The sequence below is a fragment of the Artibeus jamaicensis genome, unplaced genomic scaffold (assembly GCF_021234435.1).
Source record: "Artibeus jamaicensis isolate MK-2021 breed Jamaican fruit bat unplaced genomic scaffold, CSHL_Jam_final contig_452, whole genome shotgun sequence".
In the NCBI taxonomy this organism is placed as follows: domain Eukaryota; kingdom Metazoa; phylum Chordata; class Mammalia; order Chiroptera; family Phyllostomidae; genus Artibeus; species Artibeus jamaicensis.
The window spans coordinates 7,729,379-7,750,057 of NW_026521837.1; the positions used below are offsets into that span (position 1 = coordinate 7,729,379).

Sequence of the window (20,679 nt, forward strand, 5' to 3'; positions counted from 1 at the left end):
GGGAATGGAACCTTGATCATTTGGTTCGCAGGCCCGCGCTCAGTCCACTGAGTTACACCAGCCAGGGCCCAAGCTTATTTTTAAACGTAGCACTTCTGCACTTCTATAGAACATCTCAATTTAAATATTGACTTAGGATTCAAGATAAATTGGTATCTTGTTCAGCATCTTCTCTAGTAAATAAGAATTATGAACATGAGCCAATTAAATATGTTTTCTTGTAAAATTTAGCGTATGTCCTTGCACAAAAAAGTCACTTCATTTTAATTATTGCATGCCATCATGCAATGTGTGATATATATACCACACATTAAGATGCTTTTTCATCTGAGAGGGTTAAGTGAGAAACATTATTATTAATACTAGAGAACTATAAGTTAAGAAATGAAGAATGTGCTGTGTGTCTGCACCTATTTCATAAAAATTTATAAAGGAATAGCTGATACTTCTAGGTCTTAGGGGGGAAAAATAAGATTTTCCCTGTCTTGGAAAGAATAAGCTGTGAGGAAATGTAACTCTGATATTAGCCATATGTTTTATTTCCCAGCTATTAAGTTCTCCTTCAGTACAGCTGATTAATTAGACTTTTAAAGTTAGGCAATGTACATCTGTGATATCATACATCTCCTGAGACTGATGGGCCTGATGTCCTTAGGATGTTAGGGACCCTCTAGGGTTTGGACAGGAGGAGGAGGGGAAAATTCTATAACCTGGTTCAGTTGCACTTTTTAATAATGCTTACTGTCCATAAAAAAACATTTCATTAAGGGGAATGGGTTCTGGAGTACAAGTTATCAATAAGGGCCAATAGCCAATAGGGTATGATTATGAAAGACAAAATTTCTGAAAGATTTGTTCTCAATAAAGCTTCAGCCAGCCTGCATAGAAGTTTTATTTTATTCTAAGAAAATAATTAGTGAACACTTGTGAGACTAGAGAGCAAGCCATACAGGTATGTTTGAAGAACTGAGTTAAGTTTACTGAGTAGAACCCTGAGTAACAGGAAAGTGTCTCCACAATTACAAAAACCTGCTTGATTCACGTAGACAGTCTCCAACTTACTATGGTTCAACTTACAATTATTTGACTTTACAACGGTGCAAAAATGATATACATTCATTAGAAAACATTCTTTTAATTTTAAATTTTGATATTTCCTGTGGCTAGCAATATGTAGTACCAAACTCCCTTGTAATGTGGGGCAGCCATTACGACATTAAACCACTGATAGTCTACCATGTTGCCAGCATTCAGGGAACGTTGTGTTTTGTGTTTTCACATCCCATCTTGTATACAAAACACCCATCTGTGTTTCCTGCTTCTCATGAGAAGAGGAAGGCAATTACACTTGAAATTAAACTAAAGATAATTGCCCAACTGTACAGTGTTCTGTACAGACGTGTAAGGCAGGCTAGGCTAGGCTGTGATGTTGGGTAGGTTAGATGTCATAAATGAATTTTTGACTTAATATTTTTCATTCATAAATGGGTTTAGCAGGACATAACCACCCTGTAAATCAAGGAACATCTGTAATGTAAATATTCTCATTTGTTTCATTTAATAGTTCTAAGACAATTGTTTTCATTGTTTAAATATGGGTTTGGATATAATTTTTTAAATGAACAAAAATATCAGAAGTTGTTAGCTTTCATAGATAGTCAGAGATTGAATATGAGATGGAAACCAGTTTCTTGAAGTTGTAATTAACTTTTTTTCCAGGAAGTGATAATAATACCTTAAGTGTAGTAATAAATCATATGAATTCTTATTTTTTCTTTTTCTCACAATGGATGTGGGCTTTATTTTGTTTTGTTAATGAAGTTATGAAAACAATAAAATACCATCAGTGTCCGAAACGTCACTGTGTTCATTATTGGCAAACCTACCACAAACTATGTCTTGATAAAAACTGATCACTCAATTTTTATATCAGTGAACAAGAACACACACCCCAAAAATTAAGTACATATGTAATCTATTCATCTAGGTGAGATAGTATCTCTGTCATAAGGAAAACAAAGAGCTGTGGGTAAGGCACATGAAGACATGGGCTTCAGTTCTTTGGCACTTATACTAACTCTACCTGGGACCTTGGGGAAATGCAAGGACCTCAAGACTCCTTGTTCATAACATTAGAACTAAGGTCTTTCCTGGTTCTGTATACTGTGAGTGCAATGGAGTTATTTTAGAGCTTTTTAAAGTAACCTTACTCATCAGAATTAAACTCATTAAGATTGTAAAGACTTTTGATTCATTTGGCAGAATACCATTTGTACTGAGGGGGGAAAACAATACCAGTTGAAATCCCACAGGCCCTACATTAGCATTCCCGTCACTCATTCACTGTATAACATAAGTCTAGATCAATACTTAAATCTATGGGAGGTTGTGCTAAGAAGTATTCTCAGAGTAAATTTATTCATTCATTGATTTAACCAAATATTTTATCTACAAGTTTTTCTTGAGCAATAATTATCGGTGAGACACTATTTTACATAGACTACATGCAAGAAGAAATTCCCTGCTCTCACAGAACTTGTGTTATATTAAATGCTAGTGTACTTCATAGCAAGGATCCTTAGGGCAAGGAATCAGAGGTCTGACCTGGTAGTGACCCTGATCCAAACATTACTGCCAAAGAGAAGAGAGCCATGGCCTGGACTTGGCACTGTGAAAGGCGCAGTTGCTGAGAATCACCAACGATCAGATTTGGATCATAAGTTTTGAAAATATATGTTTCCTGATGTCACTATTAATTATGTTTACTAGGAATAATTGTACCAGGGGAAAGAAATTATACCAGGAAATAGCATTAAAATCAGGATTTATGTTTCAGGTCTAAAAGAAAATTATTGATTATTTAAGAACTTATCCTGTAATTGTGTACAAACCACAGATATACAGTATTTACACTAACTACCTCTTGGAAAGAATCTCCTGCCTTTTCTTTGTTGTTGTTCCTTTTTTTTCCTAGTCTCTCCAGCCCCAATTTTTTAGCGTTCTCTCATTCCTTTTTGAGACTCTGGTACCTCAAATATTCGGTGCCAGAGAAAAAGTTCTGGTGAATATATTCGCAATAAGACATCAGAGGATTGGTTAAAGTATACATAAACATGCATGTGGCTTTTAATATTAAAATAGAGAAGGAAATGCATAATGAAATGAATAAGTCATTAACAGTGAATTCAGGCATTCAATGAGTAGCTGTTTTGAGAAGAAGAAATATGTAGTCATCCCTACTTTGCTTATAAATAGTGACATTACTGATTCCTCCATAATTGTTTTTGTAATTCATCCCACAAACTTTATTTGAACATGTTTTATATAGCAGATATATATCTGCTTTACAGCAGGAGGCAGCCATTGCGCACACACACATGCACACCAATGCCTAATCTTGTGGACCTTGAGGGTAGTACTTGCTTTGGCTTGCCAGTACCTTCTCTTCATCACTTACCTATATGAGTTGCCCTAGGATAGGCCAACCGCAGTTGTTTGCATTCTACTCAACCATTATCATTAGCTTAATGAGCAGTAGAAAGTGATAGACCAGTAATTTTTTTTGAGGGGTTTGAAAAGTTATTTGAAGCAAAATCACTTTATGCTAGTGCCCATAGGAAGACAGGCTGGTATGTATTTTCATAACTGTCCTGGATCCAATCTATGCTGAGAATTACTCGATCAGCTCTTCTCTTTATTCTTAGGAAAATATTTGTATTTTACCAGTAATTTTCTAGTTTCAGCTGAAAAAAACTGAATTTTAACAGTGTACACAGAACTAACATGCTAAGAAAGTCATTATGAATATTATAATGTGTGCCATGGAAGAGAAATTCCAGGGAGTCATGGGCCATTAAGAAGGGAGATAAAATAATGGACCCAAGAAGGAACATACCAAGGCACATCATAATTACATTAGCCAAGATTAAAATGAAGGAGAGAATCCTAGAAGCAGCAAGAGCTAAGGGGACAGTCACCTACAAAGGAGTTCCCATCAGACTGTCAGCAGATTTCTCAAAAGAGACCTTACAGGCAAGAAGGGGCTGGAAAGAGGTATTCCAAGTCATGAAATCCAAACACCTACATCCAAGATTGCTCTATCCAGCAAAGCTTTCATTTAGAATGGAAGGACAGATAAAGTGCTTCTCAGATAAGATCAAATTTAAGGAGTTCATCATCACCAAGCCCTTATTATATGAAATGTTAAAGGGACTTACCTAAGAAAAAGAAGATAAAAAAAGATGAACAGTGAAAGGACAGCAAACTCACAGTTATTAACAACCACACCTAAAACAAAGCAAACTAAGGGGACAGCTAGATCAGGAGCAGAACGATAGAAATGAAGATCACATGGAGGGTTAGCAACAGGGGAGTGGGAGAAGGAGAAGGGGGGAGAAGGTACAGAAAATAAGTAGCATAGACTGTAGGTAGAAAATAGATAGGGAGGAAGGCAAGAATAGTATGGGAAATATAGAATCTAAAGAACTTGAGACACGTGGTCATAAACTAAAGGGGGGGAATGGTGGGGATGGGGGGGTAAGGTGGAGGGGAATGAAGGGGGGAATAGAACAACTTTAGTGGCATAATTAATAAAATATATTAAAAAAAGAAAAAAAAATAATCTAGAGGGCTAATAAGAGGCATCCTTAAGCCCTGGCTGGTGTAGCTCAGTGGATTGAGCGCGGGCCTGCGAACCAGACAATCGCGGTTCGATTCCCAGTCAGGGCACATGCCTGGGTTACAGACCAGTTCCCTGCAGGCCAGTTCCCAGCAGGGGAGACGCACAAAAGGCAACCATACATTGATGTTTCTCTCCCTCTCTCCTTCCCTTCCCCTCTAAAGAGAAATAAATAAAATATTTTAAAAAAAAGAGGCATCCTTAAGAAAATATTAGATGTATGTTATGTTCCAGGTAGATGAAGGAATGGGACCAAAATAGTTTGTCCTTCATTTATTTATTTATTTTAAATGTAAACCCAGCTCTGTTAATATGGTTTAAGACTCATTTTTTTAAAACAAATTATTTTCTTGAAACAAATCATGAAGCCTAGGTCTCTGAGACCCAGGTTCCTAGCAACTTAGTATCTTCCAGAGTTTTAATGACCATTGTAGTGAAAGGAAGTGAAGCATATTTTATGGTACCACTGACGTTCACCTAATTATAGATGGAACTTCCTCTTGGGAAGCAATTTAAAATTTACAATAACGTGAAGAACACAAACTTCTCTCTGCCCATCTTTTACTAGTTGGTTTTATCTTAGGGTTGAGTCATAGAATTCTTATAATCTAGTAAATAGGAGCTCAGAAGTCTTCTTGTTTCATGGTGAGAGAACAAGAACTATTCTACACAAAGTGTCGGGAGTGAGTGTGTTGAGAATGTGCACCTTCTCTCCTGTCTTCCCTTTGCAATAACACCAACTGGTGCAGATAGTCAAGAAAACAAAGGTATAATTTGGATTTAAAAATTTGGAGAATGCTAGACAGTTGTAATCTTCTAGAACACTTGTTTCTTCTGGATAAAGCCTATTTTCTTATGAGAGAGAAACCGGTCCTAGCATCTTTACAAAAAACATCTTGTGATAAAGAAAATGTTGAGAACAAGGAAGGGAAATAAAACACCAGAATTTATGGCTAGAACCATAAAAACACTTTTACTTTCTTTTTAACAAGTGAATTTTGATGCTTATAGACATTGATGCTTACAGACATCGATATAAGCAAACTGCATTGTAATCAGTTTGCTTATAATTAGTAAGAACTACTATTTGTTATAAAATATTAGCTTTATTTAATCCCAACAACAACTATATGAGGCAACTATTATTACCACTGCATCCAACACTAGAAATGAAGAAGTAGAGAGGGTTTAAATCCTGCCAAAGCTCACAGAGTTAATAAGTGCTAGAGATAGAATAGGAAATTCTATCAGGTGCTGAAGACTGTTACCTCCCACAGTACCAGCCTGCTTCTTAGGGGATGGAATACAGTTTTTAATATCATGCATACATGTTACTTTATTCTTACATTTATGTTGACATTTGCAAATTTTTAAAAAAGGACTTGTATTGCTGTCAGGAAATAGAGATTATGGTGAGACATTCCCAACCTTTATAAATAAGATCACCTCAAGAGTGTTCAACTCATCAAACCCAAATCAAACTGCTATGATTAGCCATCTGCATTAAGAATGAAGACATTGTTCATAAATTGCAAATTATTGTTAAAAATATGAGATCTAAGAATCACTTTAGAGACAATATTCTTAGTATGTGTAAAGTAACTCATAGAAATGAGACTGGTTGAACCTATTTGGAAAAAATAAGTAAACTGAGAACAGGAAAGTTAGGCTGAGCCATGTTGAAGCATGAGGAAATAAATGAAAGTCTCAGAATCAAAAAGCGGCAGAGCCCTCCTGGCTGCTCTGGGTGAAATGAGTCTTTGCTAAGTAGCTTCAAGTGTGAAAGTTTCCTTGGCAAGTGTATCCCTCTAGTAGTAGGTGAAACAACTCAGACACTGTTATCTGAAAGTCACTTAAGATAAACTGACTTCTCTTATTCTGATGCCAAGTGTGCTACTGTGGTGGGACAATTTAAGTATCTTGGTCAGTTTAATGGTTATAAACCAGTTCATTGACGTTCTGGTTTACCAATCAGCCTCTGTATGCTGGGTAATATGGGTCTATTTCTACAAATAAGAGAAAGGGAGATGTTCTCTCTCATTATGCATTTCAAACCCAGGTTGTGGTGAAGTGACCAAGGTAACAGCCAATTCCAGGGAACTTTCTGAACATCAAGGGTTTCAGAAAACCCCCTTTCACCTTTTTTTTCATTGGTGAAACCCTCCTTTCACCTTTTTTCATTGTTTCAGACGTCTACCATCTGTACATATCTTGATAACTATATCTGGGTGCCAAAACCCCCTAAAACACTTTGGGTAGAAGTTTCCTGCCCAAAGGAAATAAACTTTGGGCACTTCACTCTGACCTCTGTTATCTATTCAGAATGGTCTCAGAATGGTCATAGGAATGTAAATCACAGCACAGAGAATACAGTCAATGATATTCTAAGAACTATGTGTGGTGTTGGATGGGTGAGAGACCTTCGGGGTGATCACTTAGTGAGCTATATAATGTCTAATCACTGGGATATACACGTGAAACTGATACAACAGTGTATGTCAACTGTAACTGAAAAATAAAAAATGATTAAAAAAGGAGATATAATCCATTAGCACTTAAAGGAGACCTGTGCTTAAACAGACTATTCTATGATTATTCATTTGCTGTAAGAGATAGCCTCTTACTGTCCTCGTATCTCACCCACCTGAGGCATGTATCAACTAGGAACAAAAATTCTGAGAAACTTTTGTTTATACACACACACACACACACACATATACACATATACATATAATTTAGAAATCCTGAAAAAACTTGTTCATACACACACACATATATACATGTGTACATATAATTTAGAAATATTTCTAAATTCTAACAAGGATCCTTGTGTAGGGCAATGCAGAACTAAAAAGGGATGCAATGAATTTGTAATTTGCAATGTCATTTTAGGATTTTGTTAATATTAATAATTATATTTTTTAATGTGGTATGGTGAAGAAAATAAGTTTGGTAATAACTATCTTTGAATGATGTAAAAACTCCAGGTATTGCAGAGAAGCTTCTCTACACTGGCATTTACTCTTCATTTCTATGCCAGCAAGCTCTGTAGAGAAAGCTAACCAAAGGCTATACAAACTGGAACTCAAGGGACCTGGCCTGAAAGCATAGGTCTCCTTTGAGCACTGCCTAAGGGATTGTATCTCTTTTTAAATCATTTTTTATTTTTCAATTACAGTTGACATACACTGTTGTATCAGTTTCAGGTGTATGTCCCAGTGATTAGACATTATATAACTCACTAAGTGTCCAGCCCCGAGGGCCTCTCACCCATCCGACACCACACATAGTTGTTAGAATATTATTGACTGTATTCTCTGTGCCATGCTTTACATTCCTGTGACCATTCTGATACTGTCCATTTGTATGTCTTACTCCCTTCACCTTTTTCACCCAGCACCCTCAGTCCCCCTCTGGCAACCATCAAAATATCCCCTGTGTCAATGAGCCTGTTACTGTTCTGCTTATTTAGTTTGTTTTTTAGATTTGAGTGTTGGTAGATACGTATTTGTTGCCACTTTGTTGTTCATATGTTAGTCTTTCATATCTTCACCCTTTTGTTATAAGGCGGCCTGCCCTGGCCAGCCTCTGCTGCCCCACTTTGTTCACCCCCCACTCACGCAGGTGAGCCCCAGAGGGACAGGCACAGCTCTCCGGTGCTCTGCAGCCATCGACTCACATCTGTCACAAAGGGACCCTTCATTCTACCCTGTTAACTGTGCATTTAATTTAAAAACTGCTGTGACCAGTAGTAGCCCACTGCTTCCTCTTCCATCCTCCATAAATTTCTTTTTTATTTGTTGCTCACTGTTTGGTCAGGCAGCTCCACATAAATGTCAGTGTGTTCCTATGGGTGCAGAATATGTTATGCTATTCCACAGGAAATTAACTCCACTATGCATTGGTGGCTATGTTCCTAAAGAGAAAAATAATGCGCATACATACACACATGCAACCCTTGTGAAACCTCTGAGACAAATAAAGTGAAAAGATGACGAGGCAAGAGAGTGTTTCTAAAAGTGGCACTTGATGAGGAAGCAGAAGTGTCAGCTTTACAAAATAAAATACTCAGTAGGGAGGAGCGTGGTTTATTTCAGAGTTCTTAAAGTCATGGAATCCTCCATGACTTTTCTTTACTGAAGTTCAGTAAAGAAAATAACTAGAAATGCACTTCAGGTTGACTAAAACAGATTGCCTGAGAGATCTGGAAGTTAAAAAGTATCCTTCAAGGTAACACAACACAATATTGTGAATACTTTCTTTTGCTGGCTTGAATCAAAGGTAACCAATAATTCTATATTTTTTTAAAAAGTCATTTGACAAGTATTAGTGAAACTGAAGGCATATGAAAAATATTTATCAAAAGAAAAATAGCTTTTGCATTTTCCCATTTTGCACAAATATACAGTCACTAGAACCCACTACAGAATGCTTGTATCACAAAACGTTTACTTCTGCCTTTTCTTAAATTTGCAAATATTATTTGATTTGTCATCACTTTGACTTTTTTTCACATTTCGATCACAGTGTCTGAAATATCTTTTGTGTTGACTCTTGCAGAAAGCCAAAAGACAAATGAAGAAGAATAAACAAAGTCAGGCATTATGTCTATTTTAACTGTCAGGTGGCTAGGTACCAGCAAAAAAAACAAGCAAACAGAAAAGCTTGGATTTGTAAAACAGTTTTAAAATATTTGGATTTATTATTGTATTTTAATGTCATAGAAGCACAAACTTTCAGTATTTCATTGTGAAAATGAAAAAAAAACTAAGCAGGAGTATGAAGTGGCATGTCTGCCCATGTGAGGCTGTGCAGTGGATGAGTGGACACTGCTTCACAGAAAAAGCAGACCCCTTGCTGTGTACCAAGTCCTTTTTGTCTCCCTTCTCTTCCTGGAATATGGCAAACCTGCAGTTCCTGTAGCTAGTCATAAAAGAAGAGATAAGCTAATGTAAGGTGTTTTCTCAGTAAATAGAACTGTGTGCTCACATCACTAAAGATGAAGCTTCCCATAACGAATGAAAGGTCTAAGTCTCTTCATTCCATCTGAAGGTTCAGATTAATTACCCTTTTCAGTCAAGGTCACTGACAGCGTAAAGAATTTCCAGGCCCCCTAGAGCCAAGTGTTATCTTTCTCATACAGAAACCATGGATGCTTAAGTAAATCAATACATGGCAATTAGCAGGTAATGGGCATGATTTTAAAGCAGAAACGAAATATGATGATCTCGCTACAGTACACATCTGGCTAGTCATAAGTGAATAATTGCTGCTATCTTGTTGGTTTAATAAAAGATCCATTGCAATATAGAGAGAAAAGGGGTTATCCGAATATAGAAAAAATCCAGTTATGAAATTTTTGAATTTTTGCTGTTCTTAAAAAATGATTTACTGGGACTTATTCTTGGAATGGCCTGCCTCTGGAGAAGATTGATTTTGCAGTATTGTATTTTTGAATTTTTATGGTAAACTATTTTGTAGAGCAGTTTTAAGTTTACAGAAAAGTTATTGAGCAGAAAGCATTGTTCTTATGCACTCCACCCCCCTCCCCACAGTTTCCCATTATTAACATCCTGCATTAGTCTGGCACATTTGTTACAATTGATGAACCGATGCTGATACACTACTGTTTACCTTAGCAGTCACCCTTCACGTGGTATACCTCTATTGCTTTGACGAATGCACAGCGTCAGGCATCTGCCGCTGCAGTGGCACACGGCTACTTCCACTGCCCTTAAAACCCCCTGTGCTTCCTCCTACATCTCTAGAAAAGATTTGGTACTGTTATATTTTTATGTATGAAAGCCTGACATTATTATATATTAACCATAACAGTATATTTTATACACATTTCAAGACTGATTTAGGAGCCAGAACACTGTGATTTTTCTTCTTAGAACATCTTTAATACTCTTTCATTATACATCATTTCTATAAATTTTTGTGGTTGTTAGTATAACAAAGTAAGAATTTAGGACTTGTCCTGAACTCAGGGAATTTGTAATTTAAGTCAAATTAAATGAATGGATGAAGTCTTAAATAATACAAGGCATCATAGGGCAGGCTAGAAAGTAGTAGGATTAAGTGCTGAATGAGTGACAAATAACACTGGGGACTGTTCAATAAAGGGCATGAGGTTAGGAGAAAGGCCGAGTGGACTAGAAGGGGCTGGAAGAGGAGGGGACTGTGGGCGGTCTAACAGAAGGAAGGGCATTCGAGGCAGGTAAGAGCTGTGTCAAGGCTCTGTGAAGGGGACATTTTTATGCTATGTCTCTGATGTTCTCGAAGCACAGGCAGCTTGTGAGGCTCTAGTTAGTCCCATATACCAAGTGCTTTTGCCCACATTCCTTACTGGGAACTTGCCAGTTTCCTGGTGGCAGTCCAGGGCAGCAAGACCTTCCTCTCTGCTCCCAAGACTTACCGTCTTTGCCTCCTCAGATTGCCGGACTTCAGCCTGGAAAATCTCTTCCCAGTTTAGAAAAACCTTTTCACTTCATGTTGCTATGCTCAGAAGTTGCAACATGAGCTTACGCTATCAGGGGGGTGGGGACTAAAAGAGGAAGTGAATAAATATATTTTTTTAGCCTGTTTCAAATGCTCTCTCAGGCAAAGTAGTTCAGGGATCTCCATATTTGGGGCAGGTTAGAGAAAAAGGAAAAAAGGGAAACACGAGAAGAAAATTAAAACAAAATTTAGATTAATATCTAAACATCCTGTCTTATCACACAAATAACCAACTCAAATTTCTGAACCTTGTTTCAAAATTAGTATCAGACCCAGAAATGGCTGCTGTTACTAAGTCACATCTTGTTCCCATCTCCTAGAAATGTTGAGAACAATTTCTTTTTTTTTTTCTGCGTGGCTAAAGAAAACAGTATTAAATTAGCAAGACAACCAACTGTATGGGAAAACATATTTGCCAATGATACCTCAGACAAAGGTTTAATCTCCAAAATATACAAAGAACAATTTCTAATGACAACAGACCAAGGACTGAGGGATGAGTAACTCACAAACAGGCTTTAACCATGGGGTAGCACAGGGGGCAAACAGGACCAGTTTAACAAGGAAGCCCCAGATGTGCTGACTTGGCTTCAGGGGGATTCAACCAGTAAGACTTGCAGTTTAAGGCAACAGATTGAACTTCACAGGAAAATCTTTGCAGGACCTTAAGTCAGGAAGTTAGGATAATAATAAGTATTCTAGGTCCATGTGAGCAGTTTGTAACTTGTGGAACATTAAGAATTTGATAAAATAACACAAGGAGACAGTAAAAAGTCTGTGTTGTGCCCCTTCCTAAAACGATGCCCCTACCTCTGTGTAGTTGAGCCAGGGTAAGAGAGCCCCAGAAGCTGGCATTCATCATGCCATGGCAGAGAAATCAGATGCGTTGGTGGTGAAACTGGGGTGGAAGAGCAGAGGTTGGACAGAGTCTAGTTAAAGGGAACTTCCTTCTCTACTCACAGCATTTCTGACACCAAATGTGTGGGTTTTCCACATCAAACAGTTCTCCAGTTCTTTGTGGACAGCAACTGGGTGTCCTACCATTTAATTCCTTCTGACACTAACTACCTGGACTTAGTACAGACTCCCCACGTGAAGGGCTCCATTTCATCACCCTGCTCCCCACCATTCAGACAATTACCCAGATTCCCCACACTTCTGTGTGACTTGGCTGCAAACTGGGCATTCCTAAGACCTTCTCCTCAGGTTCCATAACTTGCTTATTAAACAACTCACAAAACTCAGGGAAACACATTTACTGGTTTGTCGTAAAGGATATTTTTATTACGATATTTTTTATCTTTTTTAAACAATATTTTTTTAAATAATGTAAAAAGGATTTTAATACTTGTGCATCTTTTTAAATGATATTTTTAAAGTATTTAAAAATATTTATATGTTTTTAGAGAGCAGGGAAGGGAGGGAGAAAGAGAGAGAGAAATATCAATGTGTGGTTGCCTCTCACATGGCCTCTCCTGGGGACCTGGCCTGCAACCCAAGCACAGGCCCTGACTGGGAAATGAACTGGCAACTCTTTGGTTGGCAGCCCACACTCAATCCACTGAGCTACCCCAGTCAGGGCTGCAAAAGGTGTTTTAAAGGGACATAGATAAACAATCAATCAGGGGAAGAGGTACGCAGGGTAAATTCCAGAAGGCTGCTGAGCTCAGAAACTCTGTCAGTGTAGAGCTGAAATGTGGAATGGTCCTTGCACATGTTCACCAGCCTGGAAGCTCTTAGAAATCCTTTCATTTAGGGTTTTTTATGGAGACTTCATTATGTACGAATGATGGATTATTAACTCATCCTCCAGTCACTTTCCCCTTCCTGAAGGACAGTGAGTGGTGGGGCTGAACATTCTATACTTCTAAGCATGGCCTGTTCTCTCTGGTGACCACTCCCATCCAGGAGCCCACCCAGTCACCTAGATGGGACAAAATACCCTCCTATAACCCTGGAAATTCCGAGAGATATAGGAGGTCTGTGTCAGGAATCAGTGCCAAAAAACAAATATTAAAAAAGATGTTCCTAGCACCACTTCCACTCAGGATATTAGAAGGGTTTCGGAGCCCTGTGCCTGGAACCCAGGACAGGCAGAGATCAAGGGCACATTTCTTAAGTGACAGTGCGGTGCTTATGCTGTGTTTGTCTGAAACAGAGAAGAAATACTCATTTAAAAAATAATTTTCTGTACACTCAGAAATGTAGTCTTCAGTATCTATCACTGTCTAATTCTCACACACTGCCTGAAAAGAAGTGGCCACTCGGTAAATATTTGGTAATAAAATTTGGGTTTAAATGTGGGTATAATGAATGGAGAAGTCAAAAATACAGCTTATTATAGGGTTTTTTCTTAGAAGATTAAAACAGCACACATCTGTTCTCTCACAGGTTCCACCATCCGATTCCAGGAATGGCTTTATGGGTCCTCCCTCAGCTATGCGCCATAAGGTGACAAAGTGTGAGTGGGTTGCAGTCTTTCCGGGAACGGGGTCTTTTTCCAAGCTCAGATGGCTGTTGGCAGAATTCAGTCCTGGCAGCTGTAGGACTGAGGTCTGCCTTTGTTGCTCTCATCAGCTTCGGACACCTCTCACCTAGAAGGCTGCTTAAAGACACTTTCAGCTTATGTCTTCAAGGCTGTTGGGGGTAATTATTCTTTAAGGCTTTCATCTGATTAAATCATGCCCACTGAGGATAATCTCCCTTTTGATTAACTCAAAATCAACTAATTTGAGGTCTTAATTACATCTGCAGAATGTTTTCACCTTTGCCACACTCTTCTCATGGCATTTTAGAATTCAGCCTGGACCAAGGAAAAATTAATTGTCTAAAGTTTCTCTCTCATGTCAGCTTGTAGAAAATATTGCAATATTATTGTCATTTCTAATCTTTCATCTAAATTGAGATGCCAAAAACATAAAACATTTTCAAATTTCAATTGCTTAGCCAGGCATCATAGAATCATCTAAATATTAGAAAATAAATAGGAAACACATTAGTCTAATTCTTTTTATCTACAATGTGTTCTCCATTGTTCATATAAAATTATCAGAAATATAAACATTCAGTAATAAATGGAAATATTTACAACTGATTGAAAAAAATCAGGTCAAGTAAATAATTTTACTTATATCACAACTCCCTTTTTCAGATCTGAGGAAAATATGCCAAATGTAACATTATTTAGGCCACAGACACTCAGCTATATTTCTACAAGTACTACTTGAATGAACCGTTTGATCTGTGAAAAGGCAAGTTAAGCTCTTTTCTTGATTTAAAAAATGTTTTCGAAGCATTCATGTATTAGGTAAAATATATTTCCCGAAAATACTTTTACACTATTCTGACTGTGGAGTACTTTATTTTTTCACGGGGTAGGGGGACGTAATTTACACAAGTTTTAATATTGTCTCTTTAAATTTTTATATGCTCAACCGGCAAAAAAATGAGCTTCCAGCAAATAAAAGTATGTCAGTGGGGAAACTCACAGTGATTGTTCTCGGCTGGAAGGATTCAATAAGTGTCGAGTTCCAAGCAGGCTGAGGCAATGAACTGGAAAAGACTAAGAGAATGTGAGGGTGAAATAATCTATCTTCTATCACCGACTGATCATGTTCCCAGTGCCATCCTCTGGAAGTAGCTTTGAGGTTAGCTTTCCTTTCTCTGCCTTTTCTCTGCCTTTCCAGCAGCTGCGAGCGGGAGCTCCCTGCACCAACACCTGCCCAGAAATCAGGGCACTGCTCACGGTTGGTAACAGGATAAGCCTGTAACCTAAGAAGAGCCCTGCTACCGCCCGGTCTGCTCTTTCATGTGAGGGATTCTTCTAACCTGTAATACCTGCCTCACGGGTTTGTTACTGACGGTCTAACAGGAAGATAGTCATAGAAGTGTTTTGTAGGTATAATCTATATAAATGTTAGTTATATATAATGTCCCAGAAAGTACACAAAAATATATATGTCTATGTATATATACACACCTATTCAATTCTCTTCACAGCAAAGTCATTAAAAAAAACTGTTGTCTGATAATAATTCTGTGAACTCACAGTGTCTTTCACCTTGTGTACTCTGGAACTTTTTAAATAGTAAAATAAAATAAAATTTAAAGTCTATATAACTCTCCAGAAACTGAACTAAGGATTTTATCTGAAAAGAACATGGCATGGACCTCTGTCTCCCCCTACTCGGGCTCTCTCCTGGCCTTGAAAGGTTTGGCGGAGCATAATTATTTTTACTTGAAAGCCTGAGGTTTTCAGAGACAGTGAGGACAGCCCACGACAGAACCCAGGTGCCTTCGTTTCAGTCCCCTCTGTGCATGAACCATCATGCTGCTTATTTTAAATAATTGCTGTTTTGAACTAGAAAAGTTAAGTATACCCACAAGACCACAAATGTTGGACTAATTCATGAAAAATTCTGTTAGTGAATAAATTCCTATATAGATGTCAAGTTCCAGATTGTGTTTTAAATTATCCCAAACCTAAAGAAAAAAAAAGATATACACCCTTACGAAGCTTTTTTCTTTTCATTTTAGACTCAAGAATAATATTCCCTCAAATACAATTAGCTGTTTTCATTTTCATACGTCTATCTAAACAGTCCAAAGAATTCCAAAGAGTGAAGAAGAAAAACTGAACATGGGTAAATATTGGATAACAACAGCCAGTACCTAGAGTGTGAGGTTGAATTGGATCTCATTATATAATATAAAAAGGATTACAAAACCCACAGCATGAAGGAGGTCTGCACCTCGTCTTTCAACCTGACCGTGTTGTGAAACCGCAGGAGTTGCATGTGTAGCTCAGAGAGGCTGGATGCAGGATTGCAGCAGGGAACAAAATGGTACAAGCAAAGTCCGTTCTCATTACCGATGCACAATTTTATTGTCTTTAGATAGCATAATTTTTGTTATCAAAATACCTTCGACACATTACATCAAAAATACAATTATAAATGCCTTATAAATTCTCTCAAGCTGACAAAATACCAAATGCAGCAAATTGATTTGAAGTGAAGGAGAGGCTGAGAAAGTAAATAGCAGTCAAGTAGTATAAGGATTGTTACCCACTTTCCTACCCTTTTGGTCCCAAGGAATATATGTTTATCCTTAGAGACAAGTACTGTGCTCTAATATGATACTTGTTGAGGTTTTTAATATGCTAGGTTTTTTCTCAGACAATAGGCAACCCCTTAAACTTTGTAAAATGGCATTTATTCATTCATTTCTCCAATACATTCTGCAGTATATTTAAAGCTCTTGCTTAGTTCTATGTAGAACTTAATGTATGCAGACATGCATCACACATTCAAAAGTGAACAACCATTTAAACTGGTATCATATTGTATGTGTATGTAATAGATATATAACTATGTCACTAAACCAGATGGTATCACACACTGAAAATTCATTTATAAACACCTAATATCACAGTACACAAATAAAACGTTTTATTTATAAGCAAGTCTCTTAAGCATGTCACAGTATTTATATGCTATTTCTTTTTGTTAACAAGTGTCTGACCATTAAACCTTGTAAGTTTAATTTCCTTTATTAATTCAGGCAGTTTCTATTGTTTTCTGCATTTTAATGCCTATTTTCTGCCACAAAATAAAGCAAAAATTTATTTCATCCTCTATAACATTTTGGTGTTTATTATATAATAAACAATAAACTTTAATTCATGTTAGTAATTTTGCTGAAGACATCATGATGAAAATGGGCATGAAACTTGAACACTGAACTTCCTTTTCCCCTCTAATTTATTAAGCAGTTACTTGCTTAAATACAGGCAGTAGTGTCACAAAGTTACTCAAACTACAATTTAAAAGTAAGGCAAAAATGTCCCTTTATTTTGTCTGCTACAGTATGAATTTGCCTTCACTTGCTGAGTAGTAGGGGAAAAGCTGCTGAATTGGTTTTAAATTTAATCTGAGCAAAAGTGTATGTCTTTTTATGTAGTGTTTACTTTCTTTACATGAAAATCCTCAGACTTTCAGTCACTCTACCAAGCTCCCCTCATTTCTCTAAGATCACTTTGTTTAAAGGAAAAGTGGAGCTCAGACCTGCCCTGCTTTCTGGGATCTGCTCTGCTCTGCCCCTGCTCACCTGAGGCCGATATGACATGTTGTTGAACATTTTAGCTAAAAATCATGGTGACTGGCTACCTTCCTCTTTTCAGTCTTTTTCCTCAACTAGAAGCCAGCTGAAACCTTTACTTTTTGGTGGGGAGGGGTATAAACAGAGGAGATCCTGAAGGTAGAAGCTGCCTAAGAACTGAGAAGTGTAATAGATGGGAATTGCCAACTTTCCACTGCTGAATCTGCCAATGTGCCTCCATCTGCACCTGGCTTTTTTCTTATCTGTTAGAATCACCTGGAGGTCTTGCTAAACCCAAGGTGGCTGGGTCCCGCCACTGTTTCAGTGGGCCTCTGATGGGGCAGGTAATTTGCATAGCTAACGTGTTCAAGTGAAGCTAATGCTGCTGGCCTAAGGACCTCACTTTGAGAAGCACTGCAATGAGGAAGTGCAACTGTATCAAAGATACGCTGCATCCCATCCTTTTCCATCTTCTTAGACATGTTGTTCCATCAGTTATTTCTTCTATTTCTCTATTCTTCAATTTTTTTCTCTCTAGGGAGTCATTTGAGTCAGAAAGAGACATGGTCTACTCTGCCCATTGAAAACAAAACAGAACAAAACACACAGATATCTAGAGATAGCTTTCACAGAGATAAGATGTATCTCCAGCTACCAGAGATACACACTTTTTGGAGTAGTTTCCTACTCATGCTGTAGCTATTGTGCTACCTTTTATTTGTCCTGGCTTTCAACAATCTGGATTCTGCTTTCATTACTTTGACTGCTATATCTTAACCGGTGGTCTGGTTAATCTAAGTAAATTTTATATTTTTATGGCACTATTTTACAGTTCATCTTAGCTAGGACAAAACTTTATTTTGAGAAGAAATGAAAATTTTAGGGAATTTTATAATTTGTAGTTTTAGGTTCCAATTCATTTTACCACTTACAGGTTGAATAATTATGGGCAAGTGTTTAATTTCTGGGGTTCAAGTCCTGTTACCTAGAGTTAGTGATGTCTATTTTACAATATTACTTGAAGGATAGGGCTATTGTAAATATAATACCTGCAATGGTGCTTGGAATTTAAGTGGTAGTTAATAATAATAACAAATACTAATCTAACTTTGACAACTAGGACATAGAAAAAACAGATTATTTTGAGACTATGCTTTGTCAACAGCTATCAGAATGCAAGAGGGTACTAGTATTGATTTTCTTTTTTTATCATTTTTTATTAATGTTTGAATACAGTTGTCTCCATTTTCCCACCACCACTTTCTCCCACACTACCCACTCTCACTTCCCACTCTCAATTCTAACTTTAGTACTTATTATATGTAAATTATAATAAATGAAAAGAATGGCCTCCTATGAATGAAGTGGACCATTTGTTGGAAAAGACACTTTCTCATCTAACACCTTATAGACAGGTCTTGCTGATTCTTGAGACCCCAGAGTTGAAAAACTATTTTGTTACCCAAGAAGTCTCCCAGAAATTCCCTATGTGCCACACATATTTCTCTCTATAACCTCATTGTAAATGTAACCTTTTCTTTTCATAATCCGAGTCAATTACGTTTCATGGAATTGATGGGCTCAACAGAATCAGTCTATGTTGGACAGTTCTGGCCATACGATCACTTTAAAGACCCATGGTCAGGCATTCTATCTTTACCACGGTCCAGAAACACACCAGGAACTGTTTTTTCAAAGGGCCAACCATTCTCCTCTAAATATGGTTTCAGAATGGTAAGAGGCCACACTTACTATCCTATTAGGCTTGCCATAAACCTGAGATCTTCTCTTCTCTCACCATGGACACCTACAATATCATAGGGTCTACTGGACCTTATGCCCCAAGCACATGATACCTGCACTCCCGCCTGAGACTGCTGCTAGACTCCTGTGCTCTAATCACAGCTGGCAGTTTTTCATGTCTCCCAGTATAGGGGCCAGAGAGTAATAATATTCCCAGGCGTGGCATATGCTGCCTCCAAAACCTAATGAGCCTTACTAGGTGTTCTTCTTCTTTCCTGTAGTGGAAGATGTGAGGTGCAATAATTTGTTCTGTTCTTTAAATAGGTTGGTCCAGCATTTCTCAGACAATAGGACCTTTAAAAATTACAGACTATAGCAGGGCCCTGAAATTTTGTTGAGTTTATTTCTTACCCTCTAGAGCACATCTATCTTGCCAAAATCTCCAATACACTTCTCATTTCTTGCTTATTTGGTTCTGTTAGCATGATGTAATCAGTATAATGTGCCAGTGGGGTATTCTTCCTGATGTGCATCCACCCCAATTTCTTTGAGAGAAGCAGAAAGTATTAACACAGCCCTGGGACAAGACTGCAAGGCATAATATTGTCACCTCCAAGTAAATGTGAATTGTTTCAGTTCCTCTTTTCTGAAAAGGGTGACAAATAATACATCTTCTGAATCAAATGCTTTATTCCATGTACTGAGGCTCTATTTATCTGTGTCAGCAAATATAGCCCATCTAGGACAGCACCCTTAAATGAGGGCTACTGCTTAACTGAATTCCCAATAGGTGACTGTTATCATTCAGGAAGCACAAGCTTTTGTAGGAGGCCAGACTTGTGGTTTAGAGAGAGAGCAGGACCACTGGCTTGCCTCCTTTAGGGGCACTAACCTCTGCCATTCCTCACTCCATATAACTTTTATTTTGATTTACAGTCTTGACTGGCAGGTCAGTTTCAGAAGCCCTGCTCGACTGCACAGGACTCAGGCAAGGGAAACAATGCACTAGGATTTCAAGTGTACAACTAGGGAATAAGGACATTACTGGGTAGGTCGATGAGCTGAGTGGGCCATCACAGGCCAGACCACGGCTAAGACTCCACTCTATACCTGGCCCCACATGCTCTTTTATCGAGGTGGGCTCTCATGACACTTTGGTTCCTCAGGGTTTTATGTTAACAAGGATTTTGTCACCAGTGACCAGGGAATGTTTAGGTATTTTCTTTGCTTGATGAATAGTTACTCTGGGATGGAAGTGAGCATCTAAGAAGTTTAATAAAAAGTGCTAAAATCAACATCTCTGGAATGGCAGATAATGAAGCAAGACTTGGGAGAGGGGGAAGTTGGACTGTGGTACAGTTTCAACAAAGACCACGGCTGACCCCACGGGGCTGTAAAGGTAGTTCTTTCATGTTTTCCCCAACTATGGCCAGGATACAGGCCTTTATGTTCCCCATTCAACCACTCGTTATGCAGAAGCTTTCCTTGAGAAGGGAGTGTGACCCTGAAAAGGCAGCTCTCCACCCGAAGGTAATTTCTTTTTTAAAAAAATATTTTATTTATTTATTTTTTAGAGAGAGGGGACAGGAAGGAGAAAGAGTGGGAGAGGAACATCAATGTGTGGTTGCCTCTTATGTGTCCCTTACTGGGGGACT

The 20,679-nt window shown here is 37.9% G+C and overlaps 1 long non-coding RNA gene across 1 annotated transcript; it reads right to left on the minus strand.

Moving 5' to 3' along the window:
* Positions 1-9,443: 9,443 nt before the first annotated feature.
* Positions 9,444-11,170, minus strand: LOC119062297 (uncharacterized). Its single transcript, XR_005084957.2, has 3 exons — positions 11,100-11,170; positions 10,313-10,442; positions 9,444-9,601 (listed from the first exon to the last, which is right to left on the minus strand). It is a non-coding gene; the product is annotated as an uncharacterized LOC119062297 (long non-coding RNA).
* Positions 11,171-20,679: the final 9,509 nt, after the last annotated feature.